Source organism: Chiloscyllium plagiosum, unplaced genomic scaffold (assembly GCF_037043375.1).
Source record: "Chiloscyllium plagiosum isolate Xiang-an unplaced genomic scaffold, Cpla_swu_hap1 HiC_scaffold_7, whole genome shotgun sequence".
In the NCBI taxonomy this organism is placed as follows: Eukaryota; Metazoa; Chordata; class Chondrichthyes; order Orectolobiformes; family Hemiscylliidae; genus Chiloscyllium; species Chiloscyllium plagiosum.
In genome coordinates, this window is record NW_028270145.1 from 557,628 (window position 1) to 581,693 (window position 24,066).

Sequence of the window (24,066 nt, forward strand, 5' to 3'; positions counted from 1 at the left end):
TTTTTGTAATGAATTTCTAACTCTGGTGACACTGAAATTTAAAAAGAAATGCACTAAAAAGGTCCTCATGTTTTCAGATGTAATACTTTTTGTAAGATAGTACAATTTAAAACAGTTTAGAAATGGTGTAAAGTTCTCAAATTTAGTGCAGTGATGTACAAGAGGCTATAAAACTATAATCTGTGTAGTTAGGGGGTGGAGAGGGCCGAAATTCAGTAGGTCTTCCTTACTTCAGCTAATTATGTATTAACTTGTGGAATCCAACTTACGACTTGCTTTCTGTAAAACAGAAGCAAAGACTTTAACTTACTGGCAATAATTAGTTATCCATTACTATGTAATTGGTTATCAATTATTATGACCAAGGTAACAACTGTTTTAAAAAAAACTCTCAACTAATATGTAGTTTTTTTTGTATTTCCTTCATGAGACAACTGGTTTTATTCTGTAATGTTATATGAAATTATAATATAATTTGAATTTAAATGGAGATCTCTGATTCTCTTGTAATGTGATTTTAAAAAGTAATGTGTCACCAATCGGAAATTTTCCAAGGTCAGTGTGCTACCCAAACAAAATTGAGGCAGGTCTCTGCTGCTCAGTCATAACATTCTTGCATCTGAGTCAAAAAATTGTGGTTTCATATCCAGTCCCACTGACTTCAGGACAAAGAATAGATTGTTGGAGAGGTTTACAAGATGATGAGGGGCACGGATAGGGTAAATAGGCAAGGTCTTTTCCTCGGGGTAGGGGATTCCAGAACTAGAGGGCATAGGTTTATGGTGAGAGGGGAAAGATTTAAAAGGGAGCTAAGTGGCAACATTTTCACATGGAGGGTGGTATGTGTATGGAATGAGCTGCCAGAAGTGGTGGAGGCTGGTACAATTACAACATTTAAAAAGCATCTGGATGGGTATATGAATAGGAAGGATTTAGAGGGATATGGGTCAAGTGCTAGCAAATGGGACAACATTTATATAGGATATCTGGTCAGCGTGGACAAGTTGGACTGAAGGGTCTGTTTTCATGCTATACATCTCTATAACTCTATGATACACCAGTCCCAGTACTAAGAGGACATTGCACTGTCCAGGTTGATGTCAATGGGGTCTTAATGATGAAAATATAGAGAAACTGTTTTCATTGAAAAAATGGCTAGTAACCAGGGGGAACAGAGTTAAGGTAATTGGCAAAAAGGGAGATGAGAGCATTTGTTTTAACAAGTTCCAATATGGAATGCATTGCCTGAATTGGTGATAATAGCAGATTCAATCATAGCTTTCAAAGGGAATTGACAGATATTTGACAGATAAGTTATTAGGAAACAAATGTAATGGATATAGACTGGACCTTTTTGCAAAGCTTAGCTTGTGGTCAGGATAATAGGGGTGGGGCAAGGGTGTACACTATTGTGCCATGGTAGCAGTGCTGTGTCAGCTACCCACCTGTCAGTGGCATAGACACATCAGGTGGCCCACTTGTGTTGCCACATTCAGGGAACTGTGGACCTGAATGCCTCGATCTCTCTATATGTTAATGCTGCGAAGGATTCAACCACTTACTGTATACTTGACTCTTGCATTAGATCATCCAAGATGTGAGGTGTTGGAAAACTGGAGGTTGGCAAATGTGGTGCCACTGTTTAAGAAGGGCGGTAAGGACAAATCAGGGAACTATAGACCGGTGAGCCTGACCTCGGTGGTGGGCAAGTTGTTGGAGGGAATCCTAAGGGACAGGATGTACATGTATTTGGAAAGGCAAGGACTGATTCGGAATAGTCAACATGGCTTAGTGCGTGGGAAATCATGTCTCACAAACTTGATTGAGTTTTTTGAAGAAGTAATAAAGAGGATTGATGAGGGCAGAGCAGTAGATGTGATCTATATGGATTTCAGTAAGGCATTCGACAAGGTTCCCAATGGGAGACTGATTAGCTAGATTAGATCTCACGGAATACAGGGAGAACTAGCCTTTTGGATACAGAACTGGCTCAAAGGTAGAAGACAGAGGGTGATGGTGGAGGGTTGTTTTTCAGACTGGAGGCCTGTGACCAGTGGAGTGCCACAAGGATCGGTGCTAGGTCCTCTACCTTTTGTCATTTACATAAATGATTTTGATGCAAGCATAAGAGGTATAGTTAGTAAGTTTTCAGATGACATCAAAATTGGAGGTGTAGTGGACAGCGAAGAGGGTTACCTCAGATTACAACAGGATCTTGACCAGATGGGCCAATGGGCTGAGAAGTGGCAGATGGAGTTTAATTCAGATAAATGCTGCATTTTGGGAAAGCAAATCTTAGCAGGATTTATACACTTATTGGTAAGGTCCCAGGGAGTGTTGCTGAACAAAGAGACCTTGGAGTGCAGATTCATAGCTCCTTGAAAGTGGAGTCACAGGTAGATAGGACAGTGAAGAAGGTGTTTAGTATGCTTTCCTTTATTGGTCAGAGTATTGAGTACAGGAGTTGGGATGTCATGTTGCGGCTGTACAGGACATTGATTAGGCCATTGTTGGAATATTGTGTGCAATTCTGGTCTCCTTCCTATTGGAAAGATGTTGTGAAACTTGAAAGGGTTGAGAAAAGATTTACAAGGATGTTGCCAGGGTTGGAGGATTTGAGCTATGGGGAGAGGCTGAACAGGAAGGGTTGGAGGGATATGGGCCAGGTGCTGGCAGGTGGGTCTGGATTGGGTTGGCATATCTGGTCGGCATGGACGGGTTGGACAGAAGGGTCTGTTTCCCTGCTGTACATCTCTGACTCTATGACTCTATGTATTACCGCACATTTGTCCAGATTAAATTCCATCTGCCATTTCTCTGCTGAATTCTCCAGCCTCTCTATATCTTGCTGCATCCTCTGGCAATCCTCCTCACTATCTGCAGCTCCCTGAATCTTTGTGTTGTTTGCAAACTTGTGAAGGAGGAGAAAGTGAGGACTGAGGATGCTGGAGCTCAGAGTTGAGAGTGTGGTGCTGGAAAAACACAGAGGTCAGACAGCATCCGAGGAGCAGGAGAATCGACGTTTCAGGCATTAGCCCTTCATCAGGAATGAAGTCATTTGGGATCCGCTGTGAGCTGGTAAGATGGATACAGAACTGGCTTAGTAATAGAAGGCAGACAGTAGCAATGCCATTTTTCTGACTTTGTGCTCAGTGATCAGTGCTGGGATCCTTGTTGTTTGTACTATATATATCAGGAATGATGAAGGACTTATGCCCGAAACATTGATTCTCCTGCTCCTTGGATGCTGCCTGACCTGCTGTGCTTTTCCAGCACCACACTCTCGACTGCAAACTTATGAATTAGACCATCTATATTCTACTCCAAGTTATTTATTTATATATTACGAACAACAAGCACTGATCATTATGGAACACCACTGATAACAGATCTAAAGTCAGAAAAATGACTTTGCTACTGTTTGCCTTCTATTACTCAGCCAGTTCTGTATCCATCTTACCAGCTCCCAGCAGATCCCAAGTGACTTCACTTTTTGTATCAGCCTGCCATGAGGCACCTTGTCAAAGGACTTTGCTAAAGTCTGTGGAGACAATATCCACTGCCTTGCCCCAATCAATCATCTTTGTCACTTCCTCAAAAAACTCCATGATTTGGAGATGTCGGTGTTGGACTGGGGTGGACAAAGTTAAAAATCACACAACGCCAGGTTACAGTCCAACAGGTTTATTTGGAAGCACTAGCTTTTGGAGCACTGCTCCTTCATCAGGTGGTTGTGGAGTATAAGATTTTACGACACAGAATTTATAGCAAAAGTTTATAGTTTGATGTAACTGAAGTTGTATATTAAAAAGGACTTTGATTGTTTGTTAAGTCTCTCATCTTTTAGAATGAACATATTGGTTTCAGTTCTTATATAAATCGCAGAATTGTTTTAAAGTTACATTCTCAAGTGAACTTTAACAATTGGTGTCATGTCGGCCCAAATAATGCATTTAAGGTGTGAGGTGCCCTGTGTGAGACTGTCTGTCTGTGCCCCAATGTTCAGACTGATTCTAATTTTTTAAAAAACAGATTTACAGAATCTTACATGGATTCATGCAGTTTTTGAGCAAAATAAAATGTAATTCTGCAAGTACAAATTCACCCCACAAATTTATGTGTGTGTTATGCATGTGGGTGTGTGTTTGGATGGGGGAGGGGAGGTGGGTGGGAAGAGTGTTATGAGTGTCTGTGAGAGAATGTGTGTAAGTCTGTGAGAGGGTGAGTGTGGGAGTGTATGAGAGAGAGCTTGTGTATGAGAGAGGGTGAGTGTGTGTGCAGTGGGGTCACCTGTAACATGACATGAACCCAAGGTCCCATTTGATGCCATCCCCATGGGTACTGAACTTGTCTATCAGCCTCTGCTCAGCCACTTTGTGTTGTTGCTTGTCCCGAAGTCCACCTTGGGAGGGAACATTCCTGTCTGTTGATTGTTGTACGGTGTCCATTCATCTGTTGTCATAGTCTCTGCGCTTGTCTGCAGCGTATGAGACAGACAAAGTTGGCTGAGTCACATGAGTACCTGTCATGTACACTGTAGGAGGTGTGTCCGTTACATTCGTGAGACATCACCTACCTCACACAAAGCTGTGCTGCCTATCACTGATAAGTCCATATTTGTCTAAATGTAAATAAATCCTGCCCTAAGAATCTTCACAATAATTTCCCTACCACTGACATAAGGCTCACTGGTCTGTAATTTCCCAGATTATCTCTGCTGCCCTCCTTAAACAAAAGAACAACATTCACCAGTCCTCTGCTAACTCTGCTGTGACTAAAGAGGATGCATTAAGACTCCAGCAATTTCCTCACCTGCCTCCCTCAGCATTCTGGGATAAATCCCATCAGATCCTGGGAACGTCTCTACCTTAATGCTTTTAAAACGCCCAACACTACCTCCTTATTTTTAAAAATATCAACACACCTTAGACTATCAGCAAAGCCCTCCCGAGACTCACCATGTCCTTCACCTTTGTGAACACCGATGCAAAGTATTTGTTAAGGTCCTTACTAACATTCTCTTGCTCTATGCATAGATTTCCTCCTTTGTCCTTGAGTGGACCTACCCTTTTCCAAACTACCCTCTTAATCCTAATATATAAAACACCATGGAATTTCCTTTAATCCTATTTTCCAAGGGCATGTAATGGCCCTGCTTAACCATTCTAATTCCTTGCTTTAGTTCTTTCCTGCTTTTGATATACCCATCGAGGCCTCTGTCTTCAGTTTCCTACACCTTACTTATGACTCCTTTCTTGTATTTGACCAAGCTCAAAAGTTCTCTGGTTATTCAAGATTCTCAAATCTTGCCATCCCTATCTACCATTTTCACAGGAACCTCTGGTCCTAAACTTTAACCAACTGGCTATTAAACAATTCCCACATGTCAGATGGGTATTTACTCTTAAACAACTACCCCCATTCTATATTTCCCAGTTCTTGTCTAATATTGTGGTAGCTAGCCTTCTCCCAGTTTTGTACTTTCACCTGAATACTCTCCTTTTCATAATCCATAAGTAACTTACTTGTACAGACTTTGCAGAGAGGAAAGGTTAAACAAACATTAGCTTGATTTTGCTTTGATGAAGCTAAAGGCCTGTCTGACTCATAGAGTACATGGCTGTCCTGGGCCTTATACACACAGTAGCCATAATTGACAACTCCAGAAAATGGGTTGGGAAGTGAGTATCCTGACTAGATTTTAGGGTAGTTGACTGAGTTCAAATGACCTGCCCAACTTCTTATTCCAAAATGAAGTAAGGCATGTTAAGTGGCTTATGCTTTTTTAAAAAAATCTGGTAATGATAGTCCTTTACTTTGAACAGATAAATAACAATTAGGTTGAGCAGCTTGGTGAGAAAATGTGGGTGAGGAGCATATCAGCTAATAACCATTCCTTATCTTCAGAAGCAACATGATGCATTCTGCATTTAATGTAGTGAAATTCAGGTTTGACTATGTTAGTTGTCCCCTTTTACACATGTTTTCCTTGATTTTCACCTTAGCCATTTGCTTGGCTGTTTTGAAACCTTAACAGAGGGCTGAGTTTGTATTGCTTTTGAATTTTGGCTCTTTCATCTGTTTGGCACTTTTGAAGCTTTGGCATAGGGGCCAAGTTTTTGGCTGATATCAATGTATTCATATCTGGAGGTTTTGTTCACACAGTTGTTGAATGGAATGTCATTATGCATGCTTTAAAAATTTCCAGACTCAATTATGGATTCAGCTTAATGGGGCTGTTGACAAAACTGTCAAGAGCACTGTGAGCTTTGTTATTGTCACAGATTTGAGTAACTAATAAGATGATAGATGGAATTTTACAGGGGCCTAAATGATGTAGGCTATGTCTAGCTATTGAGGAGAATGATGTGAGAAGACCATGTGACAGACTCCTCTTGGCATTTTCAAACAGAGGTACCGGTATTGAGATGAGATTCTTTCTGGACAGCAATTAGATACCTATTGATGGGGATTATTGTTTGTTCCCAACCTAATTAATTCCACGTCCTGCCTCATTAATTGCAGCCTCCTAAATTAGAACACAACACAAGGAAACTAAATGCCTTGAATTCTCAGCATGGATGTCTGGTCATGTACTTGGTGACTACAGCTTGCTCCTTGCTCCTCCAGACTGCCAACTTTGAACCCAGTTTCAACATGTCATCACCTCCACTTCCACATCGACAGGCACTGACAGATAACAGGGAGAAAGTGAGGATTGCAGATGCTGGAGATCAGAGTCAAGAGTGTGGTGCTGGAAAAGCACAGCAGGTCAGGTAGCATCTGAGGAGCTGAAGAAGAGCTTATGCCCGAAACATCGATTTTTCCTGCTCCTTGGATGCTGCCTGACCTGTGCTTTTCCAGCACTACACTCTCAATACTGACAGATAACAGCTTCTTTGCCATCATGTCACAACTCTGATGCCCTTGCACAATGCTGCTGCACAACTGGAGTTCACCCTAGCATTGAAAAGCCAATGCAGGGGCATGTTTTATGCAGGGGTAGACATCCAGCTCCTGGATTGGACCTAGGAACATCTCTGGGCTGCTCGTTTGCTTTCTTCGCACTCATTCACTTAGCGCCACCCTGAGTGCTGGCATCATCCGGCCTTTCCTTGCCTCTGTGCACTCTCCCTCAGCTCCAGATTAAACACGCACAGTTCTGCTGTGTTGTTCTGCTGTGTAGTGCTGACCTGGAGCCAGGTAGCTTGTCATGGTTCTGAACGGTCAGCAATCAAGGAGGTGGTTATGTCACTGCGCAACAACAGTGTTACTTCTTCAACATATGCCAGCAGCAGGCATGGCAAACACACATATGTCAGTGACTCAAAGTCTGTGAGGAGTAGCTCTCACCGATGTCTAAAGAGGTACCCTAGGCAGTCGAGGGACCCGGCCCAGTAAATGAAAGGCTGCCTCAAAAATGAGTCTGGGGTCTTCTGCTTCTGACATTAATGGTCAAGTACCTCTTCAGTTCAGAAGTGAGTCACAGTGAGGCCTGTGGGTCTAGAGCAGTCAGTCCAGCAGATAAGGGGTAGTATATTTAAAACAGAGTTGAGGAGAAACTACTTCTCCCAAAGGGTTGTGAATCTGGAATTTGCTACACCAAAGAGCAATGGAGTTAGACAGATTCTTAAATGGTAATGGCTTGAAGATTTATGGGAAGAAGGCAGGAAAATGGGGATGAGGAGCATATCCGTGTTTTCTCCTCCTGTTGTTTGCCTACTGCCACCACCCAGTCACCTTGTGAGGAGGGAGAGTGAGATCAAGGCACCCTGTCTCCAGCCCTGGGTAATGGAATATAGGTCCATTCGCACATCTGACAGCCTGAGAGACTGTTTGACTTGATTTTCCATGGAAGCTACCGGCCTGTCAATGGAGGCGGTGAGATGATCGCATGCCTGAGGCAACTGGTACCCTGCGGCACTAGTGCAATCTTCAGCAGTTGCTTTGTAATGGAGACTTCCCCCATCCACAACCATGCACCCACCCTCACTCACTCTCTCTTTCCCACCCTCTCACACATCTGCTCACACACAAAAAACTGTCCACAGCTCCTGTGTCTGAGTGCATTTGTATGATGTCATGAGTAGCTGACACCGTGGAATCCTCTCCTGCCTGGAGTTGAATAGATGCCTGATTTCCAGCAGTCCTCCCCGTGCCAGAGATCTGGAATCATTCTTCCACGAATAATTGCAGAGAGATGGCAGTGAATTGCTCACCAGCAGGTGCTCCCAACTCTTACGTAGCTATAATAGCTACTGAAGGCCAGTACCTGAACGGCTGTGGAGTGCAGGAGACAGCCTTGCCTTTGCTTCCTCTGAAGAGCCTGTGGCTTCATTCTCGGAGGTGCTGAAGGAGATATGTGAGTGCGACCCAACACTGCTTGACCATGGGTACATCACTGGTGCCTGAAAGACCTAAGGGGCGTGTTGTGGCCAAGGGATGTAAGGCAGGCAAGTAAGAACTAACTTGACATTGTTTGGAGATGCCAGTGTTGGACTGGGGTGTACGAAGTTAAAAATCACACAACACCAGGTTATAGTCCAACAGGTTTAATTGGAAGCACTAGCTTTCGGAGCGCCGCTCCTTGAGCAGGTGGTTGTGGAGGGCTCAATTGCAAGACACAGAATTTATACAGTGTGATGTAACTGAGAGTATACATTGAAAAATACCTCGATCGTTTGTTGAGTTTTTCATCTGTTCGAATACCATGATAGTTTCACTTCTTTCATGTGTAAATCACAAAACGTTTTTATAAAGTTGCATTCTCAGGTTAACTGTAACAATTGGTGTTAGCTAGACAATAGGTTGAAGGTGTTAGCCCTCTGTGTTCTCTGTCTGTGCCATAATGTTTAGACTAATTCTAATCTAAAAAGTGAGATAACAGAGTTTTACATGAATTCATGCAATTTTTGAGCAAAGTACAATGTAACTCTGCAAGTACAAATTCACCCCACAAACGTATATGTATATGTGTGCATATGGGTCTTTTGTGTGTGTGTGTGGGGGGGGGGGGGCGGCGGGGCGGGGCAGGGTAAGTGCAAAGGTTGCACTGCAAGGAACATTGCTTCTCACTCGGTTCGCAGATTCGCAGAACACAGATGTTTTGGCATCTCCTCTCCAGCCAGTGATAGAATTCTGCCAGCATCTTACCCTTTCACCAGTCTGTCTGTATCCTTCAGAAATTATTGATTCTCCTCACTCTTTATTACTTTTCTGAGTTGGCTGTCGTCTGCAAACTTTAAAAATATGTCCTGTACACCCAAGCCCAGACTGCTGACACATTATTTAATGGTTCAGTCATTCTAAGTGGCATCTGCTGATACTTTGTTTTCCTTGAAGTTGTGGACAGGAATTTCACTGAACCACTGCAGAAACATGACCAACCCCACCCCCAAACCAATATCTGCAATTGATGCCTGCATTTTCAGCCAAGAATACATAATGAAACCTGTCAGATAGTCCAGACACCCATTTACCTTTAAACACCTGAGCACCTGCTCATTTGGCCAATCTAGCTGTCTGATGTGTGATATATATTTCAGTGTTTGTTCATGTAAGGTTAAAAAGTTTAAAATGCTTACAGTTTCAATTTTTGAAACTTTAAAGGGTCTGAATGATTGACATTTTACTACCCTTTAAATATTTTTTAATGTCATGGGAAGTTATCAATGAATGACTTATTATGGTTTTTTAATCCATCCACCTAGTCACGGTTGTCACCATACTGATAAAATATTGATTGGTATACTTAATATGTTATAGTTGATTTTAATGGTTTTCATGGAATAAAATGGCTTAAAAATTGAGAAAGAAAATACTGATGTAAAAATCGCTGCTATGATCTCCTGACTACAGAGTCAGCCAAAATTGTGAAACAGTCAATAGGCCTAAGTGAGTCTGAATTAAAATTAATACATCTATCAAAAATGGCTGGAACCAGTCAGGCTTGAAGCAACCGATATGTGTGTCTGATTTATACCTTTATGAGAAGTTCATATACAACAGATTTTAAAAAATTTCCTGCAATTATCCAGCCTTGAGATAAAATGCCCAGACATGGGGATATTAGAATGAGCTGTATTTTCAGCAACTGCTTTGGCAGAACTGAGGAAATGGATTTGTGAATGGAACTGGAGAAACTGCTCTTTCCTCCTCTGCTCTCTCAAGAAAGTCAAAGCAATTGATGGCGTGCTTCACCAATTTATTTTACCAATGACAGGAACTCAAAGATATCTGCAATATTCATAGCTGCTGGTGATCCAGGATATCCATGATCTACTGTGGTCTCAGGTTAAAGTCTAACAACTCAAGAACACCTCAAGGATTTAGACTGCATCTTCTTTTATCCTTATTTTTGTCTTGGAAATTCCCTTTTTAGCTTTGTACCTGTATTTATGTGTATGTGATTGCTGTCCTGCCTTATTATTTTTCTCTTGGTTACAAAGTAATAAAATTGTTCTTCCTTTCACTCAAAATATAGTTTGTAACTGGCTCCATACAGGTTCTGGTGACCCAGTCACCTATATTTTAATTGGAGACCACTGCCCTACAAGTATAGCCTCATGCTGCAAGTAATTAAAATATTGTGTTTCAGCTGACCTAGGGATTAGTAAAGTGTCTGCTGCTTCTGGTTATGACATTGTATGTAACTGTCACTGTTTCCACTTAGTGTATACTATGTGAATGGGAGTCAAATTGCCTTGGCCTGACGGGAGGGGCATAAGATTTCATGATGTAAACCATGGTTCACGACACCATTTGAGGTACAGTGAATTGTGACTCCCTTTAAGAAGTTAGCTGAATTCTTTGCAAATAGTGGAGGGGGGGGGGGGTGGAATATTGCCCATTTGAACCAAACCAGCCTGCCAGCCTGCACCCTTAAAAAGTATTATTCAGAATTGGGATATCCTGGGACTGAGGTTGGAAATTGTAGCCCGCTATTGTTACAGGGCTCCCATAGTATCCTGACTCTGAAAATCCAGAGCAACTTTTTAGATTAAAAATAATTGTTTGTTTTGAACTGAAAAAAATATATAAACAACATAGGACACTAGCTAGGGGAAGTGAAGAGGAAGCAGAGGGGGAGGGAAACAGAAAGCAGAGAAGAGGAAACACTAATATGGGCGGCACAGTGGTTAGCACTGCTGCCTCACAGCGCCAGAGACCCGGGTTCAATTCCCGCCTCAGGCGACTGACTGTGTGGAGTTTGCACATTCTCCCCGTGTCTGCGTGGGTTTCCTCCAGGTGCTCCAGTTTCCTCCCACAGTCACAAAGATGTGCAGGGTCAGGTGAATTGGCCATGCTAAATTGCCCGTAGTGTTAGGTAAGGGGTAAATGTAGGGGTATGGGTGGGTTTCGCTTCGGCGGGTCGGTGTGGACTTGTTGGGCCGAAGGGCCTGTTTCCACACTGTAATGTAATCTAATGTAATCTAATCTAAAAAAAATCTAAATCTAATAGAGATTGCATTAGTTATGATTTTTCAAAATCCCCTGGATTCTGGAAAGGTACCAATGGATTGGAAATATGCTTATTTGACACCCTCATTCAAAATGTTGGAGACTGTAGACCAGTTACTTTGACGTCTGACTCCAGCAACTTCCCCACCACAATGATAAAGGAGGAAGTAACTGAACACATGGAAACAGAAAGTTCAATTCATTTCAACTCCCCCTCCCACTCTGCCGAGGAGATGGAGGTCCTGGGCCTCCTTCACCGCTGCTCCCTCACCACCAGACGCCTGGAGGAAGAATGCCTTATCTTCCGCCTCGGAACACTTCAACCCCAGGGCATCAATGTGGACTTCAACAGCTTCCTCATTTCCCCTTCCCCCACCTCACCCTAGTTCCAAACTTCCAGCTCAGCACTGTCCCCATGACTTGTCCGGACTTGTCCTACCTGCCTATCTCCTTTTCCACCTATCCACTCCACCCTCTCCTCCCTGACCTATCACCTTCATCCCCTCCCCCACTCCCCCATTGTACTCCATGCTACTTTCTCCCCACCCCCACCCTCCTCTAGCTTATCTCTCCACGCTTCAGGCTCACTGCCTTTATTCCTGATGAAGTGCTTTTGCCCGAAACGTCGATTTTGCTGCTCCTTGGATGTGCCTGAACTGCTGTGCTCTTCCAGTACCACTAATCCAGAATCAATTCACCAGTGTCAACACAGTTTCATGAAGGGCAGGTTGTGTTTGATAAACTTGCAGAAAAGCTCTTTTTAGGACATAACCAGCAAAGTAGATAATGGAGATCCAGTGGATGTGGTATATCTTGACTTCCAGAAGACATTGGACAAGGTGCTGCATTAAAAGACTGATCCAGAAGGTCAGATACGAGGGTGTTAAAGGTAGAGTACTGACTTGGAGAGAGGATTGGCTGATTTATAGAAAGCAGAGGATTGGGATAAATGTGTCCTCTGGATAGCAAACTGTAACTAGTGGGGTGATGCAGGATTCAGTTCTCAGACATCAACAATTTATATCAATGATCTGTAAGTAGGGGTAGGGTGTTACATTGCAAAATTCGTGGATGATATTAAAATATGTGGGAAGATGGGCTATGATGAAGAGATAGAGAGTTTACAGATGAATATTGATAGGCTAGGAGAATGGACCAGAACCTAGCAGATGGAATTCAATGTGAATAATTTCGAAGTTGTCCATTTTAGCTAAAAAAATTAAAAGGGCAAGTTATTATTTAATTGGAAGAAGATTCAAAGTGGGTCAGTGCAAAGGGGTCTGAGTGTCTTGCGTGTATAAATCGCAGAAAGAGGGATGCAGGTGCAGCACAAGCCAAGTGGAATCCTGGCATTTATGAATGGAAAGTTACAATTATATAAGTCTTTAGTGAGAGCACACCTGGAGTATTGTGTCCAGTTTTTGTCTCCTTGCTTGAGGAAGGATGTGGTGACACTGGAGGCAGTTCAGAGGAAGTTCACCAGGTTGATTCCAGGGATGAAAGGGCTGTCATACGAGGAGCGGATACACATTTGTAAAAGGACCTGAAGCAGTGTGACACTTCAGCAATTAACTAACAAAATCTAGTTGATGAGAATTTGTGGATTTGTATCTTTTGCAATTTGTATTCATTTTGAATTACACGTAGTGAGAAATTACGTTTTACTGGATCTTTTACTTGAAGTGTTTCTTTATTGTAACATTCAGAACCTTGGTTTTCTTGTTCACTTTGTACTACAGTAAGTGCTGAGAACATATAATTTCTATTTATTTATTTCATCCTGTCAAGTGAATTAATCCTTCAACTAGGAGTTGGTGGCTGGAGTGTTTCCCATCCATGCTGAGTCGCTGGCATCAGTTACAAAAGATTATCCTCGTTCAATGTTTTTTATTGTGGGACCTGTACTATTATTCTTTCTTGAATGCATTTGATTAGACTCCTGAATGTTGCTTTGCATACATATACACAGGAGAGGTTTTAAATCACCAAACTGACCGAGTAGGATTTATTATTGACCAAGGTTTTGCAAATCACTGAGAACAGGATCCAAACACTCATAGGTTCGCCTTCAGTAGATGACTCAAACATTCTGTAACAAGTGAGGTTGCCTGGAAACAGATTTTATAGCACTCTTTCAGAACAAAAGATTCAGCTGTCAGAGCCAAACTAGCTGAGTATTTTTTTTCAAAGCTTGGGCACTGCTGTACACAGCAAAATTTGTTTGTTTGACTTACATTATGAACATATCGAGATGAATAGTGTATTATCTGTGTTTTATAGAAAGCAAAGCTTAGAAGATAGGTATTAGAATGAAACTGATCCATGTCAAGAACACAATACGTAGACAACAAACTTCTTAGTGCAAATAGAATTAAGGACATAAAGTTGCACGGGGTTCTGCAAGTTTTCATTCTGTAGACTCATTGCAGATCCCGATGAACCTTAAAATGTAACACAATAATATAATTGACCCTGATTGAGAGAGACCAGAATGGTTTTTACCTTGTGAACCACGCACGGAATTAGAAAAATGTTATTGACTAATGTTTAGTTGCATTCCGTGTACAATTTGAAAAGAGGTTGACATTATATCAAATTGATGATGTTCCACTAAAGCTACGGAAAATTACTTCCACAAAATTGAGCTGCTGTCCTTGGTAGGAAATTAGCATCAGTACTTGTAGGAAGAAAAAGAATGACAACATTAGTCTGCTAATAGTTTAGATCATTAATTCAACTTCTTAATGGGTCATTATTAATATTATTGTAAATGTAGCAATTAAGAACAAATTGGTTCATTGTTTCCATTTGTTAAGAGATTTTTGGGATTCGTATTTTATTTTTGTTAAAATAAATGATTCATCTCACAACTGTAAGCAAATTCTTTGTAACTTCGGGGTGACATTTTAAAAAATATATCTGTGTGCTCACTATTATCAAGAATGCATATTTCCATGCTTGAACCCTGGGTTTGTGCATTTGCTACTAAAACCGTATCCTTGCTGCATTTACCAGCAGATTCGCCTAACTTGTACTAGCTGATCATCTTTTGTCGACTTACTCAAACTCTGCTGCCTTTACCCTAAGTTGCAATAAGTCCTGTTTGCCTATTGCCTCTGTGCTAGCTAACCTTATTTTGGCTCCTGGCTGAGCTAAGCCTCAAGTTTTAAGTTCCCATCCATGTATTTAAATACCTCCTCGGGTTTACTCCATTCTATCGCTGTCATCTTCTCCAGTCCTGCTTTTGCTCTTAGTCTCACGGTCAGTATACCTTTAAGGGTTGGAGGTGTGACGACATCACTGTTATGACCTGAGAATGTAAAGATCTCAAAATCTATCTTATCTCAGGCCACTTAAAGCATGACATGTTGTTGAACGCCTATTGTGCTTTGTAACCGAAAAGCCTAATACTAACTCAGACGCCTCTGTGTTTATGAATATAATAAATGCATGTAAATGTGTGCTGTAATACATGTGCTGTTGGTTCTTCAATGCTACGGGTTATCAGTCATAAGATAAGAATGGAAGTCTAAGTGAAGATCAACCCATCAATAACCAATCAATCAGGTAAAGCATTCGGATAAGCATCAGCTTCTGAGAGTAAAACTCTGTAGATATGACATTGACTAACCAAAAGGCAGAGCTGACTTCACTCAGATTAAAATCTAAGTAATTTTGTGTTTGAAGATCTGTTTTAAAAAAAGAAAAACCTGAGTGCCTGAAGTTCACAGTTTCTCACCAGGTGGTACAAAGCTTTCCTAAACGTTAACACGGCAGCAAGAATAGCTTAAATAAGGTTTTCCACACAAAGAAAGCTCACCTGTATCCAGAGGTCAGTTGGTTTCATATTCTGCCTCTCCAAACCAACACTGAAATAACCCAGAAGCCTGTGTGATGCCATCACTGCTTATTTGCCATGACCACCATCTAATGGCTAAAGCCTGCAACTGCAAGCATGACATTTCGAACTGATAGACTGTTTCTTAAATCAACTCTCTTAAATATTCACCTGTTTTGTGTCTTAAAGGTTTTAAGCGATACTAACTGTGAGACAAAATACAACACTACAACAATCCACTTTCCTCTAATTCTAGCCTTGTGTACATGTCTGATTATCTGCATCCCACCATTGATGATGCACTTTCAGCTATCTGGATCATAAGACCTAGAAGTGCCTACCTAAACCTCCCTTCCCCAGTATTACTCTCCTCCTTTTAGGATCTAACTTGGAAGTAAATTCCTTGAGCAAACTTCTTTTCAGCTGCCTAAATATCCCACATGGCTCAATATCGAATTGTTTCTAATACCTCTCCAGTGAAGAGCCTCAGATATTTTGCTACATTAATGACCCTTGTAGATGCAAAGTTTTGTTATTGTTGAATGTGTACCTCAGTTGTGAATTGACGAGAACTTTTTTTGCATCAGTCAGTTTTTCAAACTATGTAGGACTTCTACTATTCATTGTCAAAAAGTGTGGCACTGGAAAAGTACAGCGGGTCAGGCAGCATCCGAGGAGCAGGAGAATCGACATTCCTGATGAAAGACTTATCCCCGAAACGTCGATTCTCTAGCTCCTCGGCTGTTGCCTGACCTGCTGTGCTTTTTCAGCACCATACTCACGACTCTGATCTCAAGTATCTGCAGTCCTCACTCTCTCTCTTCTATTAGTCCTTCCCAAGAAATGGATATCACTCACTAGACCAGTGTTTGCTGCCCTTGAGAAGCTGGTGCTGAGCCACCTTATTGAACTGCTGCAGTTCATGGGGGGTAGAAACACCCATATTCTTGTGAGGAAGTTCCAAGATTTTCTTTCAATGATGTGAAGGAAAGGTGATTGTAGTTCAAGTCCGAATGGTATGTAGCTTGGAGGAGAACTTGCAGGCATCTTCCACCTGCTACCCCAACCTGTTAAACTGTAGAGGCTGTGGGTTTGGAAGATGCCGACAAAAGAGCCAGGAGTTGCTGCAGTGTGTCTTCTAAATAGTACACACTGCTGCTGCAATGTATCAGTGGTGCATTGAGTGGGTGTTGAAAATGGGTGGGATGCAAATCAAGTGCAGGTCTTACAGCATCTGTGGAGAGAAATCAGAGTTAACGTTTTGGGGCCCAGTGATTTGTTTTTCATGGGACCCCAAATGTTAACTCTGATTTCTCTCCACGGATGCTGTCAGACCTGCTGAGATTTTCCAGCAATTTCTGTTTTTGTTTCAGATTTCCAGCATGCACAGTTCTTTAGATTTTTTGTTTTGCAAATCAAATGGACTGCTTTGTCCTGGATCAGTGTTGAACTGCTGGAGTGCTTTTTTTTAGCTTCACCCATTTGGGCAAATAGGGAACAGTGTCATTTTAGTTCTGATTGTGTTTTGTAAAAGTGCTTTGGAGAGTAAGGAAATGGATTGGTAGCAGCACAGTTTCCAATCTCTGTTCTCATGGAATCATCATAGAATAATCCCAACAGTATGGAAACAAGCCATTCGGCCCAACAAGTCTGCACTGACCCTCTGAAGAGTAACCCAGCCAGAACTATTCCCCTACCCTATTACTCTACATTTACATTGACTAATGCACCTAACCTACACATCCCTGAATGCTATGGGCAATTTAGCATGGCCAATTCACGTAATCTGCACATCTTTGTGACTGTGAGAGGAAACCGGAGCATCCAGAGGAAACCCACGCAGACATGGGGATAATGTGCAAACTCCACACAGCATTTGGAGGCTAAATTTGAACCCGGGTCCCTGGTGCTGTGAGGCAGCAGTGCTAACCACTGAGCCATCATGCTGCCCCATGTTCTATCTACAGTATTATGTGGCTGGTTCCACTTCACCTTCTGATCAATGGTAAATCCCAGGATGCTGATAGTGGGGATTTCAAGAATGATAATGTCATTGAATGTCAAGGAATGATGATTAGATTCTGAGATGTTGAGACTGTCATTACATAGCATTTGTGTGGTATGAATGTTATTTGTCACGTATGAGCTCAGGTTTGAGTAATGTCCAAGTTTTGCTGCATATCAACACAGAGTGCTTCAGTCTCTGTTCTATCGCAAGTGGTACTAAAGAATGCACAATCAGCAGTGAACATCTCCACTTCAGACTGGTGATGGAGTGAAGGTCACTGATGAAGCACCTAAAGATGGTCACGTTTTGGACACTGCTACAGTGATATCCTGGATGACATACTTCTAATAACCACAACCATCTTTCTTTGTGCTCTCTATGGCTTCAACCAGTACAGAGTTTTAATTCTGATTGCTCTATTTCAGTTTGGTTAGAGCTCTTTGATGCTGGACTTGGTCAGATGTGACCTTGATGTCCAGGACAGTCACTTTCACCTCACTTCTGGAGTTTACCCTTTTGGACCAATGCTGTCATGAGATCAGGAGCTGATTGGTCCTGAAAGCACCCAAATGAGTTTCAGTGGGAACTTGCTGAGTTATTGCTGTCGATGACCCCTCTTTTTGATGATTCAGAATAGACAATGGGGTAGCATTTTGCAGAGTTAGATTTGCCCTTTTTGTGAGGATAGGACATAGCTGGACAACTTTCCTCATTGCCAAATAAATGCCAGTTTTATAATTGTACCGGAACAACTTGGCTGGTGTGCAGCTAATTCTGGGGCACACACTTTCAGTCATATTGTCTGAATATGGTGAGGGCCCATAGCCCTTGCATTACCCAGTGCCTTTTTTAGCTGTTTCTTGATCCCACCTCGAGTGAATCGAATTGGCTAAAGACTGGCATCTGTGAAGGTGAGGACCACAGCAGTTTCCACTCGATATTTCTGGCTGAAGGGAGATGCAAATTCCTCAACCTTGTAATGATGTGCTGGGCTCCTTCATTGACTATGGCAATACTTGTGGAACTTTGTCCCCTGTTTAATTGTCCACCACCATCCGTGATTCAATGTGACTTCAATCTGATCCATTGGTTGTGGGATCACTTAGCTCTGTCTATCACTTGCTGCTTCCACTGCTTGGCATGAAGGTAATTTTTGTGTTACTGCTCCGTCAATGGACATCTGATTTTGAGTTATGCCTGTTGCTGCTACTGGCTTGCCGTCCTCATTGAACTAGGATTAATCTTTTGATTTGATGTTAACGTTAGAGTGGGAGATATACTGGCCCATGAGATTTCTGAAAACTCTTAGGTCAGAAGTATACCGGAGCAAAATCTTCACGATGCTTACACATTATTTTCCTTCCCATGGGGTTAATGAGGAGGTGTAAGTTATCATAAATTACTTAGATGTCATAGAACTGACATAGCATTACATTGCTCATGGTGAATCAGAAATTTTATAACAATGGAGTGTTATGGAAAATAATTGGCAGCACTGACTTCTCAATACTGAAAGTAGTATTACAATCTTCAAACAAATGCAAGTGAGAATTTGGTTTCTGGCTATGCTTTGATATAGTTTCAGTATCAAATTACTTTGAAAGAAATGCTTGGGTCTACAATTCCTGGGATAGGCAGTTAGGTCTAGAAAGGGTGCAAATAAGAGCTCATGAAACATCATGACACATATTGAACTTAGAGACAGAAAGGTCTTGAGTACTGTGAGGCATATGTTGGTTTGGAAGGTTCCTGATTATTCGGGAGAATTAGGTGTGATCCTGTGGTCAGACAGTATAGGCTTAGAGTCTGTGATTAACACAGATGCTGCCAGTATTTGGAGAGAGATCCCTAAAATGTAACATTAGAGAACATCCTGGAAAGTAAATCCATGAGGCAAGGGGGTGGGGGTGGTGGGTAAGAAAAGAATTTCTGAAGCGCTGGGGAATGTCGTTGGAAGCAGAATCTAGAACTGTTGGGTGAGAGAATTTTCTCTGTCAGTCAGACACCAGCCATCCACTAAGTTATCATTGTCAGCTGCTCCCTTTCCTTTATGTTTTAGCCTTACTTAAAATCAAGGTCAATGGCAAGTGACATTAGCGTTTTGCATGTGAACTGCTTTGGTAGCAGCAGGTTAAACAAAAAGAGTCCCAGGAGAAGGGTCACAGCAGGCAATGTAACCAGTGTGGATTGGAGTGCAGTTTACTTGGGCTTCCTTTCAAAACTTTATTGAAAATTTAAAATAAATTTTAAAAAAACAGTTACATGCAAATGTAGTTGGAGTATTGAGCAGGTCAGACAAAACGCCTGCTCTGCATATCATGAACTAATTTTATAATATACACACAGCCCAACTTTGAATCTCCAAGGCTAGAAAATGGAACTTATTAAATAATTTGTCCAGCAGTTTAGGGACAGGCCATTCTACTACTAAATTTGGTAGTGCAGTGCATGTTTTCACTTCAAAAATGTTTCCTAATCGAACAAATGATTCATCATCAAGCTTCAATTTTTAATGGTGAGTTAAATTTAAGGCTCATACATGTTTTGATTCTCTAAAGGTAAACATGCAGGTTGAGTTCATGATTAAGAAAGCGAATGCAATGTCACAAGAAATTAAGGGCTATGGGGAGAATGCGGGTAAGTGGAGTTGAAATGCCCATCAGCCATGATTGAATGGCGGAGTGGACTCGATGGGCTGAATGGCCTTACTTCCACTCCTATGTCTTATGGTCTTATGTTTACTGATATTTTCTGTGAATAGAGAAATAGAGAGTGGAGTGATTACTCTGCCATCAGTAGTGGCTAATCCTGAGATATCTCATGATGCTCATTCCTGGTAGGTTTAAATCATTTGATGAAATGCACTGAAATACTTGTCAACTTGCCCAGTAAATAAACCATCACTGCTTTACAGTGCAAACATGATAGGAAATCTAAATTATAACAAGTTATGAATATTAGCCAAATCTTGAATTACCAATTAGCAAGTTCATCATAGAATAAAATAGTTGTCAATGATTTAAAGTTAAAACTGCTTTGAACTCTGTGTGGAAGAAATTTGTAAGTTTACGCAGGGCCATGTAGCCCTGTTAGATCTGTAGGGGCAAGCTGTGAGGAATGCCATTTAAATAGTACCCCTTGACACTGCCTGTGCTCTGGGAAATGAAACAAGTTTGTGCAGTGCCACCAATTATGGTACAAAATGAACAGATTTCTTCCCCAGAGAATTTAGCCTCCTTTTGGTTCAACCTCCTTTTTCTTCGGCAAAATCAAATAAACACAAATCCTCCCAGGATTCTCTTTATAGTTTGGGGGATGCTGGAAACTCCTGAAAAAGCACATGCTCATATTGTACAATATCTTCAGTAATTTGCTTCAACTTCTGTGGAAAAATAATGCATCCAGCCATAGCCCAGGAGACAGACTGAGGCTGAAAAGTAAAATGTATAATAAATGCATTAAACGAGACAAACACTACCCCCAGAGTTCCCTTATGAACCTGGAATTGATTTTTTTCATTGTTTGTTTTTCTTATTTCAAACTCTAGGAGACTTAAAAATTGATTTACTTTTATTGACACATTCTTCTCATCATTATTTAGTATGGATTCTATTCATCTATATTTATTAATTTCTTATTGTTAGTTTTCAGGCTGTTATTCCTGAGTTTGTGGCAGTAAGCTAATGAAGAACTGACCATTAAGGGAAGCAAACATTATATAATAGACTATGGATCCAGATGTAAAACCTTTAGCATAAAATTAATGTTGGGGTTTAATGTAAAATTAGTTTTAAGATTTTAATGTAAATTTTTTTTTAGAATTAGAATTACATTACAGTGTGGAAACAGGCCCTTCGGCCCAACAAGTCTACACCGACCCGCCGAAGCGCAACCCACCCATACCCTTACATTTACCCCTTACCTAACACTACGGGCAATTTAGCATGGCCAATTCACCTGACCTTCACATCTTTGGACTGTGGGAGGAAACCGGAGCACCCGGAGGAAACCCACGCAGACACTGGGAGAACGTGCAAACTCCACACAGTCAGTCGCCTGAGGCGGGAATTGAACCCGGGTCTCTGGCGCTGTTAAGCTCTGGCGTTAGTTAAGCTTCAGAGGCTGAGGGGTGACCTTTATAGAGGTTTATAAAATCATGAGGATCATAGATAGGGTGAATAACCAAGTTTTTTTCCCTGGGGTGGAGGAGTCAAAAACTAGAGGGCATAGATTTAAGGTGACAGGAAAGATTGAAACAGAACCTGAGGGATAACTTTTTCACACAGAGGGTGGTGTGTGTGTGGAATGAGCTGCCAGAGGAAGTGGTGGAGGCTGGTACAGTTACAACATTTAAAGGGGACCTGGATGGGCATATGAATAGGAAGGGTTTCAAGGGATATGGGCCAAGTGCTGGCAAATGGGACTAGGTCAGATTTGGATGTCTGGTTGGTGTGGATGAATTGGACTGAAGGGTCTGTTTCCATGTTGTATGACTCTAAATATCTCGCTAAAGGACTTAATGTATACCATGTTGTTATCGTTTATTTAGTTTGCTTCAAAAAAATGTGTTTACAGTTCATCCAGAACGAGCAAGTAATCAACCTGTTAATATAATAATAAATATTTTTTAAACCCTGGTGGCTATTTTAAGATCCACTTCAACTTACCATGGCCCTTCTCTTCTGATTTCTTTTGCAGCTTTTAACCCTTTTACGTAAAACCTTCTACCAATATTCATAGCCATTGACTGTGAAGTGCTATCATCTTTACACCCATGGCTTGAATTACTAACATGACCATTTTTGACTGCTGACTTGTATCTCCCACTCTTTTCAAATGCATTCGCCCCGCTTCTGTGTCCTCCACAGGAATAAAGAAATTCTATCTGTTTAATTGAAATCAGTCTGTTTCATCTTGAGCTCTAATAACAACAAGTGGTCCATGGCCATCTTTGTAAGTCAGAATGAGACTCTGTTCAGCTGTCTGTGAAGTTTTCCATGCCCCCACACCCATCACTTCTCCTTGCTAATGAAGCTAAATCTTGCCTCAGGTTCACTCCTGATCAAGCCCTGAACCCATCTCTCCACCTACTTTCATTAAGCATATCCTGACCATGAAACCTAGCTCGTGTTCTCTTGTCCAAATTCCTGTTAAAGAATTGACATCTGATGCCTCTTCCTGGCTCAGATGCTATTGTAATGTCATTGAATGTGTTGTCTTCCAAATCTATGTCCATCTTTCCTAGGCTTGAATCTTTCGAATGAACTTTCCACCCCAGCCATAGCATTCATTTGGCACTAATCAAACCTAGAGTTTACATCCTTTTTGATAGCAGACTGGACAAGCAAAGGAATAGGGCTGCTATGATTAGTGTCTCTCGTGTCTTTTCTGTTTTTAGAATCATGTCTGTTGGTGTGCAAAATGTTGTTAATGGAAGCAGGCTGACAGTGCTCCCCGCACCCAGATTTTGGGGATGTTAGAACAATGCAGATCTCTTGTCATGGGCACCATGTCAATCCAGGTGCCCAATGGCAGCAAGTCTGTGCCCAATTGTTTCTGGGGAGCTGCCAGAATTTTGCAATGTAAGTGTTCTTTTAATCACTCAGAGCTGCAAAAACATTTGTTCTGTTTGTTACATTGTAGTTTAGTGTGCCAGCAAACTTTACAAATTAGTGCTGATTCCTCTTGAACAACAACAAAAAGAGATTTGAAATTCTATCTAATGTCAAAACATTTAAGCTTTTGTTTTCTTGATTTTATTTGGAAAACATCGACTTAATCATTTGTCTTTTCTTAAACTGATGTAATAAATCATACTCCATATTTTCAACATGTTCTTGAACGATGTTGCTTTCTCTTGCTGATTAGTCATTTTCCTGACACAGAGAAGACTTAATAGAAAATGCTACAGGAGATGTTCCACTGGATTGAAAATGTTATCAAGGAAGCCTACAGAATAGGCTTTGCAGGCTACAGGCTTATTTGTCATACATTGATAGTGGGTAATGTTTCGATAGTGATAAATGTGGTGAGCAAATTTTAACATGCAACATTTGATTATACTTGAGACCTTTCACAGACTAAATATTACTTTTAAGGAGAACAAATACTAACTTAAAATGGCTGCTTTGATCACTGACCATGGACTGAGATAAAGTGAGGACTGCAGAAGCTGGAGATCAGACTCGAGAGTGTGGCACTGGAAAAGCACAGCCGGTCAGACACCATTCGAGGAGCAGGAGAATCGACGTTTCGGGCATAAGCCCAATTCCTGATTTTCTCTCTCTCTCTCTGTGTCACTGTTTTCCCTCACCTCAAGACAATATCTGGTGACAAAGTAATCGACTAAAGAACCATTCACTAAGAACTCAAGAGTATCTCCAAATTTCACCACTGCTGATGATATCAGGCAACAATTTGATAGCTGTGGTCTGAGTTCATTACGCCTCTCAAGCTGTAAGGACTCTTTAAACTGCTTAACCTTTATTCTTCCACTTTTGACCCAATGTTCTCCTTTCTGAACTTACAACCTGAGCTTGTGAATGAGTTTGATTTAACACTTTTAGTTTCATACTGGGAGTTAGTAGGTAATGACATCCTTTTTGCTTTCATTAAAGAAAATTGGTAATTAGCTCTTCCACCATCCAGTGAATAAGGTTTTAACTGAAGTGCATTTTTTTACTAAAACGTTCATTTATGGAGTGTGGACATCACTAGCCAAGCCCAGCGTTTATGGTCTGTTCCAATTGCCCTGGAGAAG

General features: G+C 41.3%; 1 protein-coding gene across 9 annotated transcripts in view; it reads left to right on the top strand.

Moving 5' to 3' along the window:
* Positions 1 to 24,066, top strand: part of gulp1a (GULP PTB domain containing engulfment adaptor 1a) — a 384,626-nt gene that overhangs the window by 167,749 nt on the left and 192,811 nt on the right. The window lies entirely within an intron of this gene.